Source organism: Nipponia nippon, unplaced genomic scaffold (genome assembly GCF_047370975.1).
Source record: "Nipponia nippon isolate SJK-2023a ecotype South Korea unplaced genomic scaffold, ASM4737097v1 scaffold_6, whole genome shotgun sequence".
Lineage (NCBI taxonomy): Eukaryota > Metazoa > Chordata > Aves > Pelecaniformes > Threskiornithidae > Nipponia > Nipponia nippon.
This window is the reverse complement of record NW_028262380.1, coordinates 73,825,057-73,842,161: the sequence shown is the minus strand read 5'-3', so window position 1 is coordinate 73,842,161 and position 17,105 is coordinate 73,825,057. Positions and strand designations below refer to the sequence as shown.

The 17,105-nt window shown below is 37.4% G+C and overlaps 1 protein-coding gene across 3 annotated transcripts in view; it reads left to right on the top strand.

The window, feature by feature from the left end:
* Positions 1-17,105, top strand: part of LOC148051570 (uncharacterized) — a 44,888-nt gene that overhangs the window by 8,944 nt on the left and 18,839 nt on the right. Inside the window, exons 4-9 of one of the 3 annotated variants that reach the window (XM_087737092.1) lie at positions 776-835; positions 1,311-1,396; positions 7,732-8,738; positions 10,743-10,839; positions 13,251-13,396; positions 14,224-14,299. The gene's annotated coding sequence lies outside the window, so the exon portion shown is untranslated. Of the gene's footprint in view, positions 1-614; positions 717-775; positions 836-1,310; positions 1,397-5,707; positions 5,732-7,731; positions 8,739-10,742; positions 10,840-13,250; positions 13,397-14,223; positions 14,300-17,105 lie in introns of those variants that run through there. The other 2 variants (XM_087737093.1, XM_087737094.1) reach the window with 2 other exon arrangements.

Here is a 17,105-nt window from a genome sequence, read left to right as displayed (position 1 = left end):
GCAACCTCTATTTTAGGATGATCAGATTTCTCTTAGTTTATATTGTGGGAGTAACTTCACAAATTACTACTAGGAGATACCCGTGACATCAAGAAATCATGTGAGCAAGCAAAATTGCTATTCTGTCTACTTCATGCTATTGAGTGATTTTTTTATTTATTTTTTTTTTAATGTTGCCTCTAAAATTTCCTTGCACAAGTTTTCACAGGTAGTCAGCTTCAGATTGTCTTTCTGGCAGCATAGAGCTGTGACTGATTGGGTCACACATCTTTTTAGAAGCAAAACACATAAGGAAATAATGCTTATCACCAGAATTACATAAAAGGAAATCAATGTTTAGCTTCTCCACTTATTTTCATTTATTTCCTCACATGTCTTATGTTTAACATGCCTTTGTTAGGCTTTGGTATTAGCTTTAAAAAAAGTTTATTAGAACACTAATGCTATCTTATGCACATCACAAAATATATTCTCTAACCCCTCCTTTTTTCTCTCTTTTTCTCCTCCTGAGTAATTGTGTGGCTAATTCGTTCAAAAGGAAGCTCACAGGAACCAGCAAAATGCATACACATGGTATTTCACAGGTGAACGTACTGGAGTCAGAACTATTTCCATTCCTCACGTGCTGTAGTCTTAGTGCAATCTGCTGTCAACTTGAAGTTATTAGCATTTTTGAAATAGACATTATCTGGAAAAAAAAAAATCTACCAATGTTGGTAAATGTATTTAGTTGCTAATGACAACTTATTTCTCACCTTTTTCTTTCAAAATCCAGGATAGTGAATGACTCTGTTAAGCCCTCAAACTGGACTATTTCTTCTAACATTTTGCTCAGGTAGCTCTGTTGGGGGGGGGAAGTGGATGGGGTCAGAGGGCTGGAAATCTGCATAGTTTTTATTTTTGCACTTCCTGCAACAAAGTAGGAGATTTTGATCCTAATTCCTGCATGAACAAAACACCTGACATTAAGGTGTCTGAAACCTGTTTAGATTTCGCAAATCCATTATGGAAACAGTGTCCCCTAACTTGTCCCCCTAGTTTTTGATGGTGCTTTTTACAACCACCCACAAGCATCATTTAGGTGGACTGAAGCTCAGGCTTTTCTCTGGGATCAACAGGAGCGTGCGCCCCCTGCAAAGGAAACTCTGTAGCACTCAATAACTCTAATCAGAAGTCAGGATAGCGACAGAGATTATTGAAGCCTCAGACTATGTTCACTTCTGGGGAAATTTTGAATAGTGCTGGTAAGGTAATGGCACATCACTCTCACCTCTGCTTAACCCAGCCCTCTCATCCCTTTCCATAAACAGGTTCTTGACACAACAGAAGATGCTCCTGTAGATCCACACTTGGAGAAGGATGCATCAGAAATGGCTGCTCCTTGCTTCCATGTTAGGTAGGGTCTTTCTGTAAGAAGTTTCCCTGTTCTACAGGGGTGTGCTGGCCATAGTTCAGCATGAAATTGAAATGAAGGATTTACCTTCCCAAAGATGCTTAACACTCTTCTGGTATGCCAACGTGAATCTATTCATCAGGTATTTTCTCGTTTTACCCATTTTGTTCCTCTACCGTGAGGAACACTGTGATAAAGGTTTTGCCAAAAGTGTAATATTCTCTGCTATCAATATCTGTTACCGAAAATATCTGAAAATACATACTGTTTTCTGTAGTTCATGTGACAGGAAAGTCTTCCATTGACACTGTACAGTTGACTAGAAGGGAAAATGGGTTGCAGAATTTATTCTGAGGACAACCAGAAAAATGGGGTGCTCTGCTGCATTTAGAAATGGGGGATTCTCTGAGGAAGTAATTCTGTAGAGCAGGTACACTCTTGATTTGTTTTTTCTTGTGAGAAAAAAAAAAAAAGTTTCATGAAGGGATTTTTCCATCCAGAAATATCCATGTGCCTTTGTCTCCCACCTGAAGTGGGACTGCAGTGTAGTAGGCTATATCTCCAAATAGTCGGTGCTTACAATGCTGAGAATAGGTACTTTCACTGGAAATTTTACCAATGCTTCATTGAGGGCTTGATCCTCTTGTTCTGCATAAGCCATTTAACTTTCTTAGCTTCGATGCCATATCAATCTGCACAAGAAGTGCAGCACTTGGGAGAGTCCAGTAAGGCTTCCATTGAAGATGAAATGCTTTTTCCTATCAATATTACAGAGTCAAATGCTAAACACCAAAGCAGTATTGCAAAACAATGAAGTATCCATTGCTATTTTGCTTCAGAAAGTAACTTATGTGGTTTTATACTTGTCTGTTATGTTCAGAATATGAATTTTTACAGTTTATTGCTAGTGTATTTTAGTCGCACATTTTTCTCAGTGACAGGTGAAGCTCTACCATTTCAGACATGTGCTGTGTGTCTAGTATAAGGTGTATACACCCCGACTCATCGTCATGGCCATTTCCAACCTGTAGGAAGTCTTTAACCTTCTCACACACGCACACTTTATGTAAGGTGTAGATTCTCCAACATAAAGCCTGCGTGTGCAAGCACCTCAACACACGCTTTCTAGCCTTTCTAAAAAGCTCTCTGGGGACTAATATTGGGTGCTTGCTTGGCTTGCTTTGAAGTCTGCGCTTAGGCCCTTTACAGCCCTATCTCTGTGCATAACTGCTGCCTGGGTCAGGAAGAGAGAGCAGCCACTGCTTTTCGGGTTTTTAGTATATAAGTCTTTATGTGAGGTCCACGCTTCAGTGCATAAACCTTTGTGCAATGAAGTCTAATGTCCCGAATTAGGCGTAAAGTCTTCAGGAACTAACTCCATATGCACTCAGGCAGCGAAGCCTGACCAGTGCCTGGAGACTTATGGGCTGAAGTGAAACCTCTGGGGAGATGTTAGACCTCTGAACAACCAAGTGTTTCCATTAATCAGACCATGGCTAATCAAGGTATGATTACTTTGAAACATGCAAATTGTACAGCAACAGATGAAAATTTGATATGGAGTCCCCAAAAGAGGGATATCATCATGTGTGTACATTCAAATGCCTAGCTGAATCCCAGTCAGTAGCAAATTTTAAGGAGACAGATTTCACACTCTCTCTTCTCAGTCGCAATCAAACATCACACTCAGCATCATATCCACTGACTATTGATTTCCTTTTTTCATCTGCTTAGCTGATGAAATTAGGGCTGTGACACGTAAATAGGACAAACGACAAAATTTAGCCTGCTGAAACCTGGCTGCACCTTTTCCATGGATAAATTGAGAGAGAGGTTTTGATAAGGCTGGAATGACACCAAAATAAAAGCAGTTTTTTATTTACTAACAGAGCAAGTAGTGCTACAGGCATCATTGAATGTTTTATAAGGAAAGTGAATCTGGAGGTTATGTGAATTTTTATGTCCTGCATAGACTGAAGGTCATAAACTGCTAAATGCTTTCTAAGTTGGTTATCTAGTTGTTTTATGCAGATTATAGCAAACACTTCAATATCCTTACAGGCAAATATTATATGTATTGTCAGGTCTCAAATATTTTCTTTTAAATTTTTGTTTTATTCTGATTGGTGGAAGGCTGGGGGGTTGGAGAATTGTTTCTGTTCAGTAACGTTGTCTTCCAAAGCTAATATCTGGATATTAAATGGTTTTTCACTCATTCTAATATTCTTGGTATACTAAACAGTCACCGAAGCTTTCTAGGACCACTGCATGCATCGTAGACATATTTAGCATCATAAAGTAAATGGCTCTGAAAATGAATGGTGATATAATTTGCAACTTTCCCAATTCAGTTTTAAAGTAGTTCCAGAATTTCTTTAAAGGGTTGTTCACCCAGCTCAATACAAACTTTCCCACTGAGACCAGTGGGTGTAACATCCAACCATTAAATGTATATCTACTATAGAGAATTCAAATACACATAGTAATCCATTATTATTAGTTATTGATGAGCCTCAAATATATTTTTCTCTAGCTTTCTCTCCCACCCCTCTCAATCTGCATGTGTTTTTAAACCAAAGAATCTCAGGTACAGGGAAGAACAAATATATATGTACATATATATTTCTATTATTACATTGTATAGCCTGCCTTCTAACTTAAAAAATGGGAGTTTTGCTCATGCCCTACTCCAAATTTTCTATTGCTAATGAAAATAGACGGTTATAAATATTGTGTCCTTTGAATTATTAGTAAGTTTGGTTTAAGTCCTCATCAGACAATCTTGTTAAAAGACTAAAGTCAAATTGTCCTTTTTGTGCTAGGTTTGTTTTCCATAAATTGCCAGAAAACAATTTATTCAGTCTGTCTTTCTTCCAGTAATTGATTATGCGGATATTATTTATCGTACTGCTGCAAGCACATCTTTGCATAAATTGGATGTGCTTTATCATTCTGTGTTACATTGTATTTACAAATGCTCTATTTTCTGCTCATCATTGACGACTTTATTCCATGGTAAACTCGTCTTCATTAGAAGGGCTTAAGCATTAGTGTTCATTTATCAGCAAGGGAATTTGGAGAAGAGCCCCACCATGCCTTCTATCTTTAGCAAATTCTTTTCCCCAACAAATATGCTTTCAAATCCTATAGTTGTTTTTCTCCATATGAAAATCCAATAAATAGGAAGAATGATTTTCTTCTTAGCACCCCCACTCTGTAGGTATTTCTTTTAGCTGCTATTAGAGTTTGCAAGTGATTTCAGTTTTACTGTTTAAATAAAAGAGCCAATACAGTAAGGAGGTGCATCATGCCTGGCATTTTCTTGAGTCTTAATGACTGCATTCATCAGGTCATCCCTGTTAAGAGAAATAACTTCCCAGACTAGCAATTTCCTTGGTTAGGGAAGGGTTGACTGGGTATCTACACTGTTTATTGTCTTTTTCCTAGTCATGAATACAGCCCACGCATGATGTTTCAGAATTGACTGAGTCCAGGGAATGCATTCACAAGTATGATTCATTTTCAGGCATGGAAAAACCTTTTCTCTTTATAGCTTTTTTCTTCATAGCTAAGAAAGTATTTTGTCATTGCCTTAGTGAGATGTAATTACAGTAATTCATCTGCAGTCAAAAAATTTCAGGTTTGAAAATCTCATCTGTGATTGCACAGGCATAAATGTTATGTTAAAACATAAAAGCTGATATTAGTGTAAATAAGGGCTCAACTTCCTGTGGAGTGCGAGGCATTGCCTACTTCCACTGGAATTAGCAGGCTGTGAAAGTGCTCATAAATTCACAGACTCAAGCCCCAGAACGCCTATGTCAAATCATAGCCCTCTCCTGCTTCTTTCAGCATGATCATGGAGGACCCAGCTGCAATTCTTTTTGCTTGAGAAAGAGTTTGCAGTGCCAGCACAATCCTCATTCTTTCCCCAGTACCAAGGAATCTGAGGAAAAGTAACAGGAGAATCGATGTGTCATCTGTTATGTTGAAGCATTGCTACTATTTTCAGCTGTGTGACACCTCCTGTATGGAAGCAGCGAGAAGGAAATGGATCTCCCTCGCCCGATCATTCAAGCTTGCTGTGCACACATGCATGCATGAGATAAGGAGGCCTTGGGTTTAGACGTATATCATCAGAAGATAATAGAGTACCCATCCATCGCACTATCCCTGAGCTTCTTCAGCAGAGATATCTCGTGACAAAATGGTAGAAAGCACGAGACTATTCCTTATGCTATTGTTGCTGAGTACAAGCTCATCATTGCTGGCACCCTCAGAGATGCCTATGTTACTAGACAGGAGGAAAAGAGAGCGAGACACTGCACAGTCCAGAGGGTAAGTATTCACACAGCATATAGGACACCTGGATTGCATACTCTGCACCGCATTAGGAAGAACAGGAATCAAAGAAAGGTGCGCTGCTTTGTTACTGTATTCCACTTTTTTTGTTACTATATTGGAGTAGATCTCTCAGGGTCTCTTTGCCTTTTTGTTTATTATTTTTCCTTGAGTTCTTTGAGAATAAGAACCAGTGTCTGATGAACGTCTAAAGGAAACAGGCATCGCTCTGTAGCAAGCAGTTATGTAATTTACCTACCTTTGAATAATGAGGCTTGAGCCGTAGTGTCTCCTCTGACATTTTCTACATTCAAATGAGTCGCCACTTGGTTTTCTGGTTTGTGAAGTTGCCTTTGGGGGTGCTAATTCAACATGTGCATTGCATATGGAACTATTTTTAAATTCTTCTTTACAGGCCTCTATAATCACCTTGACAGTCTTGGTCATGTATGTGTACAACTGGTCGTTAATATTGGCTTTTATTTGCAGCAGGTTTTTGGGAATCCACAATCATTTTGAAATCCTTTTTTTAAGGAGAAAAAAAATCCAGAAACTAAACAAGCAAACGTTTATAGGTCACCTTTAAAATAACAAGCAGAGCTGCAGAATGTGTATGTCATTTATACAGATTTATATATTGGTATAGACATTTCTAATATATATAGGACATATTTGCATATATAAAGTATATGTATTTTGGTTTCCTCAGTGTCACATAGGATGTCTACACATATGCTTCTCTCTATATGAATGATATTTCTTTTGGTGAGTGCTCAGTTGCTCCTGTTGCAGGGCTCTGATAAGGTTTTTCAGGAACATTTCTCCTTCTCCCCCTTGCCGTTTCACTTAGTTTTCCATTCCATAGAAAAATATACCTTATCTGATATGAATATGGAACCTGCGGAGTTAAATTTTGGTTTCTACAAGCAATGATTGCTTGCTTGAATGTTCACAGAAAGAGAATCTACAAGAGGCCCAAGCAGAGCTGGAATGAATTAAGATTTAAATTTCAGCAGGCATTCATTGAAAGCTTTTTTTTCTTTAAAGGCATTCAGTTCTTCTGATGGTAAAGGATTCACCTAGCTCGTGATTTGTAAAGGACTGTCTGGACTTTATTGCTAATTGTAAGTCACTGTGCAGGCTTACCAGCCGTACAAGGAAAAATAAAGTCCCTAGCCATACATCTTCTCTTTGCATCCCCTTCCTCGGGGCTTGCTTTATTTCCAAAACCACAAACTCTAAACCAGAACAAATCAACTCAAACTGCTCAGTAATAATCACCCGAGGCCCTTCCAGCCACAGCCAGCTGGGAGAAGACAGCATGCAACCTCATCTTATGAGTTTTTCTTTTGTACCAACCTTCTCATTCCTTTCACAACACCATCAAAAACACCATGACCAGTCCAATAACCCCCTACGTGCCAAATTGGCTTTAGCCCACAACACACTGTTCTTTTGCGACAGCTGCGTATGCCAATTTACCACGTTTTCACACACGTAAGTCACATTCCAGAAAAAAATGAGATCACTTTAAAAAGAATCAATACTTCAAAACAGGGCCTTTCATAACCTGAAACTGCAAGGACTGCTGTTGAAGGGAATGCAGAGAATTGCTGGGGAAATAGCAAGACCTGGAATAACTCAGAGGAACTTTTGCCCTGATTAATTGACACATTACAACTTGTGGTTTTGAATTGTGGGAGTTTTTGGTTTTGTTTTTAAACATAACAAGTGTATCATTACAGTACTATATGTGTTCAAACGAACTTAAGACTGCATGTTCTTTGGATACTATCAAACAAGAGAAAATAATGGAAATACATATATTTACATATGTATATATGTTTATTTATAGAGATGAAACTTTTGGGATATGCAGAATATTGAATATGAAATATAAGCACTTATATTTGTGTGGACATGTGAACCATTGACAGTGTATCTTTTGCAAACTAACAGGGAAAACTCTTTTTCCTGAAGCTTTGCTTTCTTCCTAGGAAGGGGTAACCTGCTGCAGTATTTTGAAAACACTTGATGAATCATGTGAGTTGTTCTAGAGAAGAGCTACGCTGTCCATCAGTTAGATGAGAATATGCAGACTGCACATATCAAATTCACATGGAGTTTTACTTGCCTCTGTAACAGCTGAACAAACATCACAGAGATTGAACTTGTGCTACCATAACTGGTAGTCTAATTTCTTCCGACGAATCAGTTTCATTGAGCCAGAAGGTCAGCGTGAAACAAGTTTACAACGGTGTGCTATGAGTATGTTGTAAATAAAAGCCGATAGCTTTCAAGACAGGTAAACTGCAATGGAGGATTTTGTGATGTTCTATTGGTAGTACAGTATGTAAAACCTGACACCATTCTACTTATCAGCAGCAGTTCAATTGTCACTGTAAGAGGTAAAAGAACCACAGACTAAAAAACTCCTCTTAAAAGAAAAAAACTCTGAAAATCTAAGGAAAGATTAATGTCAGATGGAAAATTTAAACCTGGAAAAAAAAATTAAGACAATCAATAAAATTAAGCTGTACTTGAAAAATTATTAAGTCTTGCTAACTAGCCAAACAGGGAACCACTGCATGGCCCTTACTGCCAGAAACCATTAATTCATACATTTGGAGCCCAGCTCTTTTGAAGACGTTGACAAAACTCTCACTGACTAAATCAGGTCTTTCATTTTAGTCTGAAATCTAGAAGGTGGTTAGTCCCCTTGTCTTCTTCCTCCCCTCACCTCTTTGTCTTCATCTATGTGGCTGATTTTTAAGTCCTGTGCCTCCCAAAGTAAGGATGGAAGGAGAGAGCTCTGCAGCTGACACCACTTAATGAAGCCTTTGAGCTTCTCGATTGCTCTGCACTGTGAAGAAGATGGGGCCTGAGGACTGAAAAAAATTGATGGTCTTCTGGCCCTGCCCTTCTCTCCACCTCACCGCTCAGGGGAAGGAAAAGGCCTGTCTGCCATGGGACATGTTTGGAGGAAGAGCAGGAAGATCAATTGGTATGTAACTGCATTATAGTGCTAATCCTATTTGCAACATTTTCTATAACCAGGTCTCCTAGGCATCGGGCTAGTTTTATAGGCATAATATCTTTTCATGGTATTACATATAATATAGTATATGAAATACAGCATATGCCTGAGATGGCGGCTTAGGAGGATCTGAGTCGCCAGCATGTTTGCCGTCACTAAATTTAACCCGTGTTGGAAATCTTGTCAAAGCAAAGCAATTGGAATTAAGTGTTTTGAAAATGAGAGTGTGATCACTTAAGAGTAGGTGGCCTATTGATTTAAACAGGAGCACAGCTAGGTACTGATGGCAGATTAAGGACATATTTTGACAAAGCAAGAAGTAGATAAGGAAAATAAGAAAATGGAGTAAAATAAGCTGTAAAACAGACTTTCTCCTATTGTACTATTTCACTAATAGCATTGACTCCAACAGCAAATTTTTACGTGTTCCTCTTAGCAAATTTGGTGCACGTTGTAGATTCACACTCAAAGCCGTATAGGTTTCAAAACCAAGCAGGGGTGAGTACAAGGTATATGAGAGCGTAGCCCTGCATTGCCTGTTTGCAGGGTCTCTGGCAGGTTTTGGAAGTCAACAGAGTTAGGTACTGGACAAAGGGGTAGAAGTTTCTGTAGACTTCTGAACAAGGAGTCCTCACATGGGTTTCTGTGGCAGAGACTAAATCTCTGGTGAACAGCTTGCTGCGGTTACGCTTTTAATGAAAATGGAAAGCTTAAGTGCCACCATTTTCCATATCACTTTTCCCCTAAAAGATGTATTGACCACTTATACATGATACATTCTCCTGTCATGAATAACACACTATATATTTATTTTCATGAATAATGGCTACCATTTTAATTGATAGTTGCAGACAGAGGAGTAGATTTATTTCTACTATGAATAAAACTGCTCTCAGTATACAGCCTGTATAAATTATGTTAGTATGTATTCCAGTTTTCCTTTTGCAACCCAGTATGCTCCTAATCTTAACAGAAATCAGTCAAATGAGATCTAATACATCACTAACCAGCAGCTTCTATAAAGTATTCTAAGACATTTTTCTACAATGTTTTAAAAATTTGTGTTAAATGGTGTTGCCAGGAGCTTTCACTGAACCAAGGAGCTTTTGACTTGGCTGATGTATCTGTCTATAAGATGTCTGTTTCATTCCCTGTTAGCTTATTTGTCTTTTACTGCCACCCCACCTCTATACCTACGACACTCAATTACTTTACTCAAACATAACATCTCAATTACACTACCCTTTTTTTAGGTAAAAATTTAAAATTCAACTATGTTAATAATCAAATATTGATTCCTGCAATGCATGAGCTTGTATGGGCAGATGATGTATTTTGCATTCATTCCTGAGTGTGACACCAAACACAGAGAGTCAAGCCTATGAAGGATTCTCTTAGTGAAGAAGGTGATCACAGTTCAGAACTGAAATCCCCATTACTTGCAAATGATCTCATTCTGATATTAATGTTCAAGTCAATACGTGCTCTGTGCTCACAAATATGCCTCAATTGTATGCTGCAGAACTACAGATCTGTTAAAGGAATAAACCTGCACACATTCCTGTGTCTAGTATAAAAACCCAAAGCTTGCTGTGAATCATTTCAAAATAGAATTAAAATGTTACAGAGCATGCACTAGCTGGCCTCATTAAAAACAAGCAAACAAAACCCCAAATAAAACAGCAATTCCTGAACAAATTGCATTGCAAAGCATTGACCCAAATGTCTTCACAATATCTGCGCTGACAATAATTTTGGAGAACTATTATTTATTCTTCAAAGTCAGGAATGATACAGTTCTCTCTTCCTCTTTAATAAGGACTTCCTTATTGTAGCCTGACTAGAGTTGTCTAAGGCATTACTTCATCCCTATGTAAACATTTACATAAGTGATTTTACACCCATTCGGAAATCCCAGAATGATGCACCAGTATTGGAAAATTTTGACTGTGACATTTTAATGTTTTTCAGTATGCGAAGAGATTGGCGATGGGAACACTGTCAGATATAATGGGTAAAGGACAGAGGAAAGAGTTTGTGAATGCACTGTAAATGAATTGATCCAAATGTGAGTTCCCAAGAATGAATTTCAAAATGTCACATAGGTTTTGGCAAAGACAGAGAGGTAGAATCTGTGGAAGAGAAAAATATTTGGGTGGGTGCCTTGTCTTGAGTAAGACACTTCACCATCTACTACATCAGTTAATTAAATTCTAAATGGGAATAATATTTGGAGCCAGGTTCTACTTTATATTTCTATTCATAGAACACTCCGAGGTTTTTTAGTTGAAAGACAGTCTTGTGGGGTAGAATATTAGTAATGTAACATATCAAGATGTTTTAATCACAAGAGGTATTGCTTACAGATCTGGCATTCATGCCAGATGTGCTGTATAATGGATGTACAGCAATTCAGCATTTACTGTACCTTATTTATAATGTTGTCTTTGCTTTTATATATATTTCCTTAGCTAAAGCTATGGTATTTGAAAGAAAAGGGAAATACAAGACTGTATAAGAATTTGAATAGCTTTATCTGTGTCTGCATTAGCATGCAATTCCTTTCTTACTCTAAAATAAATAAGCTATTTTCTTGAGAAAACAGAGACATGATTACTAGAAACTGTAGTTTTCTATTTTGTTATTTGAGCTATGAAATCAAGATATGTTTTAATAAAATACTGCAGTAAATTCAATTCATCTGTTAAGCTAAAGCAAAGACTGATGAAAGTCGATCAAAAGACACCACTCACTGCAGAGAGGCAAGTAAAGCAATAAAGAACTAAACCTAAAGCCACATAGTTCTTTTTGTTAGGTAGCAGCAAAGTAATTTGCATTATTCATTTCACTCTGGGGGGAAAAAAACCGAAACACCAAACCCCCCAAAACCAACACATGAATAGATTGAAAGGACTGGATGGAATCTAGCTGGCAAACAAAGCAGAGGTAAAGTAAGGGAAGCAAAGAAAGCAAAATCAAATGTAACAATGCTACCTAGGCAAGTAAAAGGAATACAAAAGGGTTCTAGAAATATCTAGAGAATAGAAAGAGACCACTGAAAAGTAACAAAGGGACTGTATAAGTGAAGACTCCAAGATGGATGAAAAATGTTCAAAACTACTTTTTCTTAGTTTTCAATATAAAGGAAAATGATGAAAGTGGAGAATATTATGTAGGAAGACAGAAAACTATTAGAAGCAACGGGCCAGAATTGAGCTTAACTTGCACACAAGGGCCCTATTTTCTGCCTTCTTTCTCATGTTGAATAATGCTTATATTGCAAGTAGCCCCCCGGCTACTCAATGAAATGGAAAAAAAGGAAGTGCCAGATAGTATAAGGATGACACACGGAGTTACAAAGCATAATGCAAGCACACTGCTCTGAGAGCATCCTACGGAATCTCTCACTAAAACATTCTTCTATGGAGATATGAAAAACGTTACCTGAAATGAGTATCCGTGCAAATTAAGTTATGTTTTTCCTTAGTTCAATTCCATCATGTTTGAAATAGAAGGCAGCTGGTGCAGTGCGTGATGTCTTTCATAGTGCATGATAACACCTTAGCATCATGAAAAAACATGGAGGGCATGCTTTAGGATATTAGTGAGAGTCAAGTGAGGCACACTCCATGCATTCATTTAGATCCTACTCAGAATATACTGAAAGTATATTTTTATTTAAGAGAGTAAATATATTGCAAAAGAGTATCTTACAACAATTATCTGGATGCGTACATTTTCAATCACGTACTTTTGGTTCTGTAGAATCTGCCCCCCCCCCTTTTTTTTAAAAATACTTGGTGAGGTTTTGTATATTAATGTGAGATTATCTTGTTGGAACAAAAGTGATGTTATAGAGGGAAAGCATAAGTGCGTTACCTGGAATTGAATGGCCTACCTTGGGGAGATCCAGTTAGACTCTTTTACTAAAAAAGTTTCAATGGGGAATGCCATTACTGTCTAATTGGCACACATAGTGGAGAATATAAAATCTGCCTAAAATATGAAGTGTTTTGACAGCATGGTAGCACTCCATTTTGACATTTTTGCAACAATGGGATTTTTCATTTTAAAATTACTTCTGAACATGAAAATAATTCAAATACTAGTAAAAAGTGTACAAAACTTAAATTCCAAATGAAATGTTTCAGTTTTATCTAAAAAGAATGTTTGATTGACCTGAAACATTCTTTTTCTAATATAATTTCATGGAAGATTGGTACATTCTGGATTTTCAATTAAGTTTGTAATGGGAAAAGAAAATCCATGTACTCTCTCATGAAATAAAAAATTGAGTTAGTATAAAACTCCGCTATGGTGTTATTATGTGACTAAGGCCATTGAGTAGAGAAATTAATAAAAAGGAAAATGAAGTTGACACTACTCAGCATTAATGAAAATGACACTGTTCAGTTACAGAAAACAATACAAAAATCTGTAGAATAAAAGATTCCTTTTTCTTTGCCTTTATTTTTGTAGTCTCCTTGCTTCTTCAGTCTTCAGTCAGTTGAGGAACTTTATAACATTATGAGAAGAGATCTCTTTTTGCACAAGAAGTTTAGGGAAAAACCCTACTACTCCTCCTCCAAGTGCATGTGCACGCACACACAGATGGATAGACAGATGTAAGTATAAAGTTCCTGTAAGTCTGCCAGAGTCCAATACTCTCTGACCAGATTCTTTTAGATATTCCACACGAGGCATGTAATATTTAATATCAAATTTACTTATTTGAAGATGTTTGATGTTACATGGGATTTTTGACTTATCAGAATGATACAAAACATACTGACATTGCAATAGAAATGTAAGTTACACTTAGCAAAACACAGCAATTGGAATATGCTGTTCAATCGCAATACCAAAATGATCCCCATTACCAGTCTCTATAATACGCTCACTGTCATGATGCTGGGTGTCCCCAGTCACCGGGAAGGAAGACGTGGGTTGAAGCAGCTCAAGCCCACTGCTCTCTTTGCAATTCTTGTGTTAAGTTGTTCAGTTTTATTCTCTGTGTGGGACTGAGCCACATATACACTCCCTCCATGCTGGTCTGCCTAATTCTGGGAGACATTCACACTCTTGATGAACTCAAGGAGAAACATTTACACCACCAGTTGATCCACTCAGCTGCTGATAGCTGTTTACCTAAAACAAAGGCCACCCTCCAGTCCCCTTTGTATTGTGATAAAGTCAATTTTCTTTGCAACATCTGTGGTCAGTCACACCCTACGTTATTCCCTGATTTTCATGGGCACAATGCCCTTGCCCATCTCCTTTGAGCCACTTTCTATTGTAGGAGTTTATTGGTCAGCCACAAAGTAAAAAATGCTTAAAAGATCTTTTGACCATTTCTTGGACTCCAAGTCCAGATCTACAGGACTTCCAAAGGTGAAGATATAAGATAGTATCAAGTAGGATTAACTCAGTCTTTGCTTTCTTTTGATTATAGGAGCAGCTGTTTGTTTTGCCCTGATGATTTTCATCCGAAGAGGCCTATGGGCTAAGGATCTCAAATTCATGCCACTGTAAGTCATCTACACTCTGCATGGAAGACGCGGGAGAAAGGAGGACTAGTCAAAGAGTTTTTGTAAGGAAAGGTGCAAGTAGGTTAAAAGTTTTGACATGCTTAAAAAAAAAAAAAAAAGAGACAAGAAAACCTAGTTGGATTTCCTGCATATTCAGGTCATAGAATTTCATCAAATGAGTCCTGCAACAAGACAACAGCTCTGCACAGGCTATGGGCTATCTCTTGATTTAGGCTCTTATAAATCAAGAAAGTGCATGCTCTTGAGCAAACAAGTCCAAGAGTTTCTTGCCTCCTCTGGTGAAAACACCAAGGCTTTTTAATTTTAAACTTCCAGTCATTAATTTTTGTGATACTATGGAGCCTGCTACTATTAAAAATTTTATTCCCATTTAGGGCCCTGCAGCTCAGGAGCAATTCATCTGGTATCCTCTGTGTTAACTGAAATAATCACCCAGTCTAAAATGGGTGTTCCAGATCTTGGATAATACTCATTACTTTTTTCTGAACTCTTTCCAGTATGTCAACACTGTTTCTAAGTGGAGGATAAAGACTTTAAATTTGAGCAATGTAATTGGTCTCCAAAGGTAATAGACTAAGGAATTAGTACTAGTCAATAAATGAAGAAATGTTTATTTTAGGAATGTCAGTCATGTGGCTTTTAGAGAGGAGGTTGCAATTAGATACTGTCAGAGAAAAAAAAGAAACCCAGTGTAATCTGCATTCTGATGTCTCCAGAGAGAGTTTGATATGTAACCCATGGTGCTAAATGGGACTCTTCCAACTGACTTGAACAGCTTTGGATCAGGCCTTAAGTGGATCAGGAGGTTTTATGTAAAGCTAGGGAAACCACAAAGAACTTTGCCAATCTCTGGTGAAGCCAGAATTTTGCATGCTGTTTTTTCTGCTCATGAAAGCTCTGAAGACAGGCAACAAGAATGATGAAAGGATTAAAAGATAAAAGATATGTGGGGAACCTGAAAGAGCTGGATGCATGCAGTTTAAAAAGAAGGCTTAAGAAATGCACAACTACTCTGTAAATTCCTTCCAGGAACTAATACATCATCCTACAGTTTCTCTGGGAATAACCTCTCCTCAATTTATTAAAATACAAGATATACAGAAAGGAAATAATGTGATGCGCGCTCTAATGCACAGCCACTGTCCTTTTTATGAGAAAATTCATCCCCTTCCTTCTTGTAATCTATTTCTCAGTTGGGTCGCTTTCCTGGTTTTTTTTTTTCAACTCGGCTCAGAGCTTTGCAATTGAGTTCAGTAGGAGAGAAGTATTTGCAAGTTATAAGGATTAGTTTCTTTAAACTCTGCGTACCAGTATTCCTACAGTATAGAAGGAAAAGAAGAATTTGTGTGAATTAGAGAATAACAAAGCATCTTTACTCTTCCTTGTCTCTGCCCATGACAAAGAGTAGAGCTGAAATCTTGGTCCCAATGAAATTTCCCATTGAAATCAGTAGTGTCTATTATTGAAATTTTCATTAACATCTATCATTTTTCCCCCTCAGCAGTTCAACAATGGCAAAATAGTCTGTGTAATTCATTGCACATACAAAATATGCATACAGAGCTCTTGGCAGAACAAGCTCTTGCATAACATAAAAGCCACATAATTCATTTATATAATGCAGTAAGGGATGGGCAGCATATGTGCATATATACATACTCACATACACCCCTTGTGGGTATCCAAAGCTACAGGATATTCTGGGGAGGAAAAGACCCTAAAGCTAGAAATTTAACATCTCATGTGTTGATGCATTATTACTTATTTCCATGATGTGTATATATGCTCAAAAGTTCAGTATTTTTATTCATCATAAAATATGCTTTCTTATTTCCTCTATTTATTTTTCTTGATCTTCCCATTAAGAGAGTAGGTTGTGTAAATAACTGTAAGTTATGTCAATCCCATATAAAAATTATCTTCAGCTGTTCATCTCAGGTACTAGGCGTATGTATGTCTACCTATGCATACATCAATATATATAGATATAAAATACATACCCATCTTGAAGAATTAGAAATATTTGACAATCTAGATATTCTGTGACTGCTTTGAATTCTCTGTGTAAAGTCACAAGGAAAGAGCCCCTGGATTATAGGTTTGCTAAGTCTTAGAGCCAATACCTGGGGCTTCAATCTATTTGCAAAAATATTGTACATGCCCATTTTTTTCAGGGAGGATAATTAGCTGTAGCTCTTTGGGAACCCAGTGGATACCACTTTCAAAGTAATATTCTGCTGTATTTTTCCCCACTTTCTTTTCTCTCAAGTGGATATGCAATGGTGTATACACTCAAATCTCCTGATAACCTTCCCTAGCCTTTGGTCTATTATATCTCCATAAGTATAAAAATATCCACCTAATTGTGAAGTCTAATATATTTATTTTGGCTTTACTTCTCATGACAGCAGTCATTGAATTCTTGATGACGGCAGCCAAATCTCTGCTGATAACGTAGTTATGCTTCATAACTAAAATAAAAACGAGAACAACTTTAAGTACAATAAAAAAAAAAAAAATTAGTTCCTTCCTTATCTTTTACTACATTCATGATTTCTAGCCAAATTGGTGTTTTAACATTCATTAATTGTAAGTAAGTCAATCATCTGTAGGAAAGGCATTTTACATACTTTAGAACAATACCTGAAAATAGGCAAGTCAGATGTTCGTTACTAAAATTAACCTCGATGTGAGCTCCTGAGCAGTCATTAGGGCCTTTTATAAGTACTGTGAGTCATTGTGAGTGTTCCTTAAACGTTCCAAGGTGCAATTTGTTAAATTTCTG